This window comes from Onychomys torridus, chromosome 2 (genome assembly GCF_903995425.1).
Source record: "Onychomys torridus chromosome 2, mOncTor1.1, whole genome shotgun sequence".
Lineage (NCBI taxonomy): Eukaryota > Metazoa > Chordata > Mammalia > Rodentia > Cricetidae > Onychomys > Onychomys torridus.
In genome coordinates this window covers 149,528,913-149,537,760 of record NC_050444.1, presented here as the reverse complement: position 1 = coordinate 149,537,760, position 8,848 = coordinate 149,528,913, and positions in this window count along the sequence as shown.

Here is an 8,848-nt window from a genome sequence, read left to right as displayed (position 1 = left end):
GTGTGTGTGTGTGTGTGTGTGTGTGTATGTACAGGTGTACACTCATGTGTTTTCATGTGTTTATGTTGATATGTGTGCACATGTATACATGTGTGTAGAGGTTAGAGGTTAACCTTGAGTATTGTTCTTGGAAACTGTCAACTTGTTTTTTGAGACAAGTTCGCTCACTAGAACCAGTTAGGCTATACTGGGGGCCAGTGAACTCCAGAGATCTACTTGCTCCACCAACCCAGTGCTGAAATTACAGGCTTGTACCACACCTAGCTCTGTGTGTGTGTGTGTGTGTGTGTGTGTGTGTGTGTGTGTGTGCGCATGCATTGGTGTTTGGCCTGCATATATGTCTGTGTGAGACTGTCAGATCTTAAGATCTTGGAGTTACAGGCAGTTGTGAGCTGCCATGTGGGTGCTGGGAATTGAACCCAGGTCCTCTGGAAGAGCAATCAGTGCTCTTAACCACTGAGCCATCACTCTAGCCCCCGACACCTCGCTTTTTATGTGCATGTTAAGGCTTGAATTCAGATCCACATGGGCAAACACTTTACCAAACAGGCTATTGTGCCAGTCTGTTTTCTTATGTGAAAATGTTGATTATCCATCAGATCTGTAGGGTTGTAAAGATTTTAGATAATAGATGTTAGACTCTCCCTGGCCCTGCTGCAGAGATGCTAATGCAAGTCTCTGGATTTATCCCTGAGAGTACAAGAAGGACATACTTCCATGTTTTCAGGTTACAGAACTCTAAGTGTGTGTGTCCAGAGTAGGGAAGCAGGTGGAAACCACCAGTGTGGGAAGGCTAGGAGGGGAACAGTTACTGAAACTGGTTTTCAATGGAAGTTGTGAAAGCTCCTGGTTTAAAACTCCTGTCCAGCTGGTGGTGGTGGCGCACGCCTTTAATCCCAGCACTTGGGAGGCAGAGGCAGGTGGATCTCTGTGAGTTCAAGGCCAGCCTGGTCTACAGAGCAAGATCCAGGACAGCCAGGACTATGCAGAGAAACCCTGTCTCAATCCTCTCTCCCCGCCCCCAACCTCCTGGCGATTGTTTCAATTTTGTACACACTGAGAGCAAACAAGGCATGCTAGCGAGCCCACAAGCTGCTCTCTCAGCTCTGGCCTTTCAGTGCTTAATGAAGCGAAATATTTACCAAGTGCCTGCTCTGCCTGGAGCTGTTTCCGTAGGGTCATGTTCATGGTGCTGTGACAGCAAGCTTGCTGGCTGAGCAGTCCTGTCAGTACTGAATCAGATCCGCTGAGTTAGCCTGGTATTTCCCAGTGCTTTGCACTCATGTCCCCCACAGCACAGACAGTGAGCATCTTTTCATGTATCTTATAGAACTTGCTTGTTGGTCTAGAGAGATGGCTCGGTACTTGAGAGTATGTGCTGTTCTTGTGGAGGAAGAGCACCCATGTCAGGGAGCTCAAAACCACTTCTAACCCCAACTCTAGGGGATCAGGCAACCCTCAAACACATACCAGCATGCACACACAAAACACATGATATAAAATGAAAACATTTTAAAACACCTTTCTTCTTCCCCAACAGACTTTTTTTTTTAAAGACAGAATCTCTAGTAGTCCAGGATAACCTCAAACTCATTATGTAGCCAAGGATGTCCTCAAATTTCTGATCCTCTGGCCTCACAAGGTCTAGCATTAGAGGTGTGCATCATTAAGCCAAGTTTCTGCGGTGCTGGAGATTGAACCCAGGGTCGTGTGCATGCTGGGCAAGCACATGCACTATGACCTAAGCTACACTCCCAGGCCCTCAACAGAAATTTTGTTCCAGGTCACTAGATCATCCTCTGGGTACTGTCCCATTTAAGGGCAGAATGCTTCTTTTGAGTGACATTATATCCACCAGACCAAACTCCTTGTTTACACATCTCAGGAGGCCCAGTGTCCAGTCCAGGGCACTGAGTAGTGTTGCAATAAACGTTTGAATGGACCAAGGGGCACAACTTAGCACTAACCTAGCATATGTGAGATGCTGGGTTCAGGGGCTGGAGAGAAGGCTCTGTGATTAACACTTGTTGCTCTTTCAGAGTTCCTACGCGGTGGCTCACAGCCATTTGTAACTGAGAAAAGAAAAGAAAAAGAAGCATTTAATTCAAAACAAAAAAATGAAAGGATGAGTACAAATTTAGGAACAGTGCTTCTTTATGGTTCAGAGTAAGGGGCTGTGCTGGCTAGTTTTATGGCAACTTGACACAAGCTAGAATTTTCTGAAATGAGGGAAACTTAATTGAGAAAACGCCCCCCTAAGATCTGTCTTTAGGGCATTTTATTAATTAGTGATTGATGGGGAAGGGTCCAGCCCATTGTGAGTGGCATCAATGGGCTGGTGGCCCTGAGTTCTAAAGAAATTAGGCTGAGCAAGCTATGGGAAGCAAGCCAGTAAGCAGCACCCCTCCATGACCTCTGCATTAGTTCCTGCCTCCAGGTTCCTGCCCTGACTTCCTTCTATGATGAACAGTGATCCAGAAGTGTAAGCCAAACAAACCCTGTCCTCCTCAACTTACTTTTGATCATGGTGTTTCATTGCAGCAATAACCCTAAGACAGAACTGCTTACACTTTATTAGTATCACATAAATCTGCTGTTCACTCCAGGGTTCTTCACCTATTTTGTGCTATTTAGAACTCTCATAAGAATTTTGATTACACTGGAAAAGGAACAATCTGTGTTGAAATGCAATTTAAATTATTTTTATTGCCATATTTAATTGCTCAAAGGAATCTGAGTATGACATAAAATATGTACAATTATACTTTATTTATTTATTTTGGTTTTTCCGTGACAGGGTTTCTCTGTGTAGCTTTGGAGCCTGTCCTGGAACTCACTTTGTAGCCCAGGCTGACCTTGAACTCATAGAGATCCACCTGCCTCTGCCTCCCAAGTGCTGGGACTAAAGGCATGCGCCGCCACAACATGGCTAATTTATTTATTTTTAAATTTTTGTTTTTATGCATAAGTGTTCTGCTTGCATGTATGTTTGTACACCATATGAATGCCTGGGGTGTGCAGAATCCAGATAAGGGCATTGGATTTCCTAGGACTGGAGTTACAGATGGTTGTGAGTCACCATGTGGGTACTGGAAATTGAACCCTGGTCCTCTAGAAGAGCAGCCAGTGCTCTTAACTGCTGAGCCATCTCTCCAGCCCCAGGAAATCTATTTTAAAAATAAATCTGTGATATGCTTTTTTGTTTTGTTTTTATTTTTTTTGAGACAGGCTTTCTCTGTATATCCTTGGCTGACCTTGAACTAATAGAGATCCCCCTGCCTCTGCTTCCTGGGTGCTTGAATTAATGGCCTGCACCACCATCGCTGGCTTGTGACCTTTATCTTTATTACATATTAAGCTCTTGCCAAAGAATTTTCAGTTAGTAGTATGCCTGGGATGTGCATCAGAGGTAAGGGAGCTTACCTAGCTTCAGAGACATACTGGTCCTAATCCTAAAAACAAAACAAAACAAAACCCAGACAAACAAACAAAATCTTTGCATCAAGGAGCATAACATTGTTTATTCTTCAGGGCTTGGCAAAAGTATGGCTGATTTGATGGTAGCCTGTTCATCAGCCACAGCTGCAGCACACTGATGAGAAAACACTGTGTCTTTTCCTCTGGAAGCAGGAAGCCAGCTGCTTGCGGGGTTTCCCTCATGGCAGTTCTGTCCTCTTTTCTGTCCTTGTCCTTCTTTCTGTCTCTTTCAGACACTGACCCGAAGCCTAAGCATGCTTCCCCTGGCACTCTGGGTCCTCTGAAGCTTCCCTGCCCTTCCACCATGCTGCTCTGTTGTAAGAAGAGCTGACTGTCTTCAACTCGAATTCAAAAAGCCTGGCTTTCACTTCCGTTCTCCTTCTCCCTCCTCTCAGATTTACAGCTTGCCTACCCTGTTGTTTTCTTCTCAGACTTCAATAAGTGTCCTCAAGCTTAAGACAACAATAACAACAACAAAAGGAAGTAGAAAAGGGAACTAGCTGGTAGCCATGGTTCTTGTAGGTGGTAGGGGAGTGTCTGCTTCAGAGGCCTGGAGCATTCCGAGAGTGGTGTGGGAAGTCTGATAAGCAATTGCAGAGAAATTATCCTAACAGGAGGGAGGTTGAGACAGAGCGCCACAGGACACAGAAGGCCTCTCTCCGGAGTCAGTCAGGACATGAAACTCTTTCAGGGTGACATGGAAAGACGTGTTCACAGTGGGAGGTCTAGGTTTCAGCTACATCTTTCCCATCATCTGACTGAGCCTTAGTTCATTCTCTCTTTCTGTAATATAAGGGCATTGGTACCCACCCTTGGTTGCTCTTGAAGTGAGCAACATTTAAAGTACTACCTCCGCTAACAGAGTTGAATCTTCCATTTGGGTTGTTACCATGGCTGACCTCTGTCACTCTAGGTCAGAGGGGCACTTGTCTGGGGAGAAGGGCTCTGATAGCATACTTGCCCAATACCATATGCCTGTCTTAGGCAACTCAGCTCCCTGGAAAGGTCTCTCTCCATTTGGGTATGTGAAAGTCTCTGGTTCTTGGGTACAAGATAACTTCTCTAGAGAGAAAGTTCCTTAAAGGCAGTAGGCGGTCATGCTGGCTTGAACACAGCTGTTCCATGTGACTGGTTTGCAGCTGTGCTCAGAAGACCTGGTTGTATCTTCAAGGTAGAACTCGGCCTCGCATCCCCTGTACTTATTATCTGAGAATGTCTGAAGGTGTTTCCAGTTATGGAGTATTTTGAGCAAGGCTGGGTGGTATGCTGGAGCATTTGTTTTGCCTGGGATTCACTGGAGCAGGGTGTTCATTCCCCGACTGCACCCAGGATCTCACATGTCCAGTCCTCTTGTACATGCATCTGTCCAGCTTGCAGGATCTTCCACTCACAATTCTCCTGGGCAAACTTTCCTCTAATGGTCCCACTCTTGACCTCCAGGCAGAGGTCCATATTCACTCCCTCCCTCCCTCCCCCGTTAGCAATGTTTTTCATTGCCCGTCAAGTACTTGGGAAACACCCTACCTACCACTGATCTACAGCCCCAGCCCTCCTACGCTCCTAGATCACCAGAAGAGAGAAGTTTTAAGGAGATAGCTGATTCCATCTTGAACCTGCTCAGTCCTAGGGATATGGGGGGGAAGGGCATCAAGAAAATGAATGAATGAATGAGTGAATAAATGAATGGTTGAATGGTTTCTTCCAAAATGGCTTCTCAGGCAACAAGTAGCTTCTCAAGCAAAGTAGCTTGAGGTCAGAGAGCTTGAGTCTAGCACACCATGTAATCTCAGCAGGCAGAGGCAGGGGGATAACTGAAAATAAGTGGCCAGCATATGCCACGTGGTGAATTTCAGGATGGCCAAGACTACATAGGGACACAGTGTCTCAAAAAACAAAACACAGGGGGCTGGAGAGATGGCTCAGCGGTTAAGAGCACTGGCTGTTCTTCCAGAGGTCCTGGGTTCAATTCCCAGCAACCACATGGTGGCTCACAACCATCTGTAATGAGATCTGGCATGCAGGCAGAACACTGTATATATAATAAATACATCTTAAAAACAACAACAACAACAACAACACAAAACAAAAACAGGGAAGCTACTTCATTTACCTTTTGTTTTTGTCCTTTACCAAATGAAGGTCATTCTTTAACCTTTCCAAGCTGTAGATACCTTAAATTTCCTCAGGATATGCTGAGAGGGAGAGATGTACGAAGGAGCAAAGAGCTGTGCTACCAGGAAGACACACGAGCAATAGCAGTGGTTCCCCCCTGCCTCAGGCAGGCTTGCTGGGAGGGGCAAGCGCTTTCTCCTGCTGAGCCATCTCGGAGGCCTTCAACTCAGTCATTAAGAATCTGTCTACCTGCTACAGAGCACCAAGATGCTCACAGAGCTTACACAACCAAGAGCCAGAATAAGTAAGATGAAGAGCTAAGAGAAGCTTGTAGCTATCCCCAGATACAGTGTGTATAAATGCAGAGCATTTAAAAGTATTGGATTATTTTTGTTATTCTTTGAGTGATGGAAGCAGCGGGGACTGAAGCCAGGGTCTTCTATAAGCTAAACATGTATCTCCTCCTCTTTTCTCTCCACCTTAGGTCCTGCCTAACCTCTTCCTGCCTAGCTATTGGCCATGTGACTCTTCTGGTTTGGTTTTGTTTTGTTTTTTGTTTATTTGTTTGCTTGTTTTGTTTTGGTTTTTTTGAGACAGGGTTTCTCTGTGTAGTTTTCATGCCTGTCCTGGATCTCACTCTGTAGCCCAGGCTGGCCTCAAACTAACAGAGATCTTCCTGGCTCTGCCTCCCGAGTGCTGGGATTAAAGGCGTGCACTACCACCGCCCAGCTGGGATAATCTTTTTTGTGCACTGTGAAGATGTGTCTTTGCCAAGACACCTTCTGATTGGTTTAATAAAGAGTTGAAAGCAGCTGGGCATTGGTGGCGCACGCCTTTAATCCCAGCACTCGGAAGGCAGAGGCAGGCGGATCTCTGTGAGTTCGAGGCCAGCCTGGTCTCCAAAGCGAGTTCCAGGAAAGGCACAAAGCTACATAGAAAAACCCTGTCTCGAAAAACGGGGCGGGGGGGGGGGGGAGTTGAAAGCAAAAAGATTATCCTAGCTGGTGGTGGCAGCAGCGGCGGCAGCAGCAGCGGCGGTGCACGCCTTTAATCTGTGAGTTTGAGGCCAGCCTGGTCTACAGGTCTACAGAGTGAGTCCCAGGACAGGCACCAAAACTACACAGAGAATCCCTGTCTCAAACAAACAAACAAACGAACAAACAATTTATACCACAACAGGACTGGGCTCCAGAGTAGTGGAGAATGCTGTATGTAGTCTGTCTTGTTTAGAATAGGAACTGCAGAGCATGTCTAGGTCTGCTATCCAGCAAGTGCTATTGGGAAATTTAACCCAGCTTCAAGGCAATATGTGAAAGGTGTAGATTTTGAGTTTCACATACCATTTCCTGGAGCTGACTATCTCACCTTGACATTATTGTAATTAGGAGAACAAAGAGCCTGTGAAAATTGAACCTTAGGAAGGTGCCATCCCTAAGTATATATCCAACTGTGAGATAATGATGGATGTAGTCAGTTCAGAAACCTGAGCCTATGAGGAGAAGAGTGGCCACAATTATGCAAAACAAACCTGCCCAACTGGAGGAGTTTGCTGTTTTACTGGAGAATTCAGTATTCCTCCTTAACCAATGTCTTCTCCCAACAACTGCTTCTTTTCTTTCCTTCCTTTCTTTCTTCATTTTGTTTTGTTTCTTGTTTTGTGAGACAGGGTTTTCCTGTGTGGCCCTAGCTGTCCTGGAACTTGCTCTGTAGACCAGGCTGGCCTCTAACTTACAGAGATCTGCTTGATTCTACCTCCAGAGTGCTGGGATTAAAGGCGTGTGCCACCACCACCTGGCTCCTTTTTTTATATAAGTTTTTTTTTTAACTTTATTTTTATTCCATGTGCATTGGTGTATGTATGTCATACATCAGGTATCAGATCTCTTGGAACTGGTGTTAGAGACAGTTGTGAGCTGCCATATGGGTGCTGGGAATTGAACCTGGGTCCTCTGGAAGAGAAGCCAGTGCCTTAACCACTGAGCCGTCTCTCCAACCCCTCTTATTCTTCATATAATTTGTATGTGTCTATGAGAGAGAGAGAGAGAGAGAGAGAGAGAGAGAACAGATGCATGTGCCATGATGAGTGTGCAGAGGTCAGAGGACAGCCAGTTCTCTCTTTCTACCTTTATGGTGGTCCCAAGAATCAAACTCAGTTCATCAGCTGATTATCTGGCCAGCTCTACCAACTGAGCCATCTCCCTGGCCCCCATGTTTAAGCTGTCTTTTTTGTGGCTGGCTGTTGTATTGCATGCCTTTAATCCTAACACTCAGGAGGCAGAGGCAGGTGGATTTCTGTGAGTTGGAGATAGGTCAAAGCTATATAGCTAGTTCCAGGCCACGTGTGGATGTGTGTGCAGGTGCTTTCCAAGGCCAGAAGCATAGGATCCTCTGGAGCTGGAGTTAATAGGCAGTTGTGAGCTGCCATAAAATGGGTTGAACTCAGGTTCTCTGCAAGAGCTCGAGCTGCTCTTAATTGCTGAGCCATCTCTTCAAGCACTGCTTTCTTTTTGACCTAGGGTCTCATGCAGTCCAGGAGAGCTTTTAATGTATTATGGAGGTTGGTCTTAAATGCCCAATTCTCAGCCTAAGTGACCAATGGGATTACCAGCTGGAACCACCACACCTTCCCTAATTGATGCTTTTCCAAGACTATTGTATGCCAGTTACTTAACATAGGTCTCACAAATCTAGTAAGTAGGAGAAAACAATGGCAGAGTTTCGGTAACGACCAGAAGCCATCCTTAGCATGGAGATTCAGGAACTGGAACTCAGGTTGTCACTGGTTCTCAACTGTCTTCTTTATTCCCACTATCCAAGCAAGTTTAGGTGATGCCTCTTCCTAAGAGAGAGCAGTGGAGCTCAGCGCAGGAGAGGCCTAAGGGGACACCTCTAGAATCAGTGTCCTTCACTTAGCATAGTCTGTCCCACCTTAAGAATGTCGCTTGAATAACTAGAAAACCAGACTGCTTTCTGCTGTTGAAGACAAGATGGTTGGTAATGTATTATCGTTATTTTTGTTTTCAGTGTTTCAAATTGCCTTAAAACCAGACAGTCTGGATTGCTCTTTACCAATATTACAATAACGTTAAGTTACTTTAAATTTTTAAATTACACGATTTCTTTCTTGTGTGGGTGTGTCACAGCTTTTAGGTGGAAGTCAGATAATTTACAAAAGTCAGTTTTCTCCTTCAACTCCAAAGGTCCCAGGACGGTCCCTGAGACCTCTGTGGGACCCGGGAACCAAGCACTGACACCGCCG